The sequence below is a fragment of the Cryptomeria japonica genome, chromosome 11, assembly GCF_030272615.1.
Source record: "Cryptomeria japonica chromosome 11, Sugi_1.0, whole genome shotgun sequence".
Lineage (NCBI taxonomy): Eukaryota > Viridiplantae > Streptophyta > Pinopsida > Cupressales > Cupressaceae > Cryptomeria > Cryptomeria japonica.
Window position 1 is genome coordinate 680,708,893 of NC_081415.1, and position 1,319 is coordinate 680,710,211.

At 32.8% G+C, this 1,319-nt stretch overlaps 1 long non-coding RNA gene across 1 annotated transcript; it reads right to left on the reverse strand.

Annotated features, from left to right (window-relative positions):
* Window positions 1-580: 580 nt before the first annotated feature.
* On the reverse strand, window positions 581-1,056 carry LOC131038133 (uncharacterized). Its single transcript, XR_009104360.2, has 3 exons — window positions 986-1,056; window positions 780-893; window positions 581-664 (listed from the first exon to the last, which is right to left on the reverse strand). It is a non-coding gene; the product is annotated as an uncharacterized LOC131038133 (long non-coding RNA).
* Window positions 1,057-1,319: the final 263 nt, after the last annotated feature.

The window sequence follows — 1,319 nt, forward strand, 5'->3', positions numbered from 1 at the left end:
GACTCTCAACGTTCTGGTGCTTTGGGATGCACGACAGGGGCATGCCTAGTGTAAACCTTCCCACCTGGATGCGCTCACGATGTCGGTTTGTGCACACGATGAATAAAATTTGACCATTGCGAGCGTGAGGGTGCTCTTGCACCAAACACATATTGTTGTTTATATTCATATTGTTGATTACATATGCAAATATTAATTTAAACTTATAAAAGGGCACCCACCAAATAAAGTGAATACAAGGAGTTTTGTAGGGTTAATTCAACATTTTAGAAATTTTATCAAATCATATTCCACAATTGCAATGTTTTATATCATATGTTTTTGTTGTTTATATTCATATTGTTGATTACATAGGCAAATGATCAATTAAATTTATAAAAGGACAACCACAAAATACAACGAATACAAAATAATGAACTCAGTACACATTTATTGGATCGAATATCGACATATATATATATATATAAAGGCATATCTACCAAGTCAATACAAGTATTACCGAAATGTGGCATATGCCATGTCCAAATCGATATACAATAAAAATGTAGAATATATCTACATGTATTGGTCATTTTATGACCAAAACTAACACTATATGATCCTAAACTTGTGGTGGATCATCAAAATCAAGCCTCTTTGATGCAGTACACAGCTCTATAGATGGCTGCAAAACCACAATTCAAAAGCCAAGTTAGAATTCTTTTGTAGAAAATAGTTCACAATTAACAACATAACTATGCATTTAACTTTAATTCCTTTGCAATTGAAATGTAGATTACCTCATCGGTTGATCTAGGAGCTAATGTCTTCGCTCTCCTCTCCTTGTCACTCTTAGGATTTTTCTTGAAGACACACTTAAATGGATCCACGTTATGGTTGTACCGCAAAGGGGTCTATTGTAGATTAAATGTACAATTAATACAATGTACTATCATAAATATATCAAAAACATTAAAAAGCTATAATATAGAGAACAATGACGTACCTGTGTCTGAGATGCTTCTCCAATGGACTAAGGATGGCTCACCATCAATAGAGAAACTATCACTATTACCTATACAAAAAATGTTCAAAGATTAAATACAATTAATATAATGATAAGTATTGTAGGTTAAAAACAATTAATTTTACATATCAAACAAAAGTGTACTAGATCCTAAGATGCTTCTCCAATGCACGGAGGAGGTTTCTCCATTGATGAAATAGTTATAAGATTATAATATATCACAAGTTCACATGTACGTGTGCATATAATCATGAAATCAAGAAAATAAAGTAGAGATACATACCTCCGCCCTCTCTTGATCCACAGACGAATT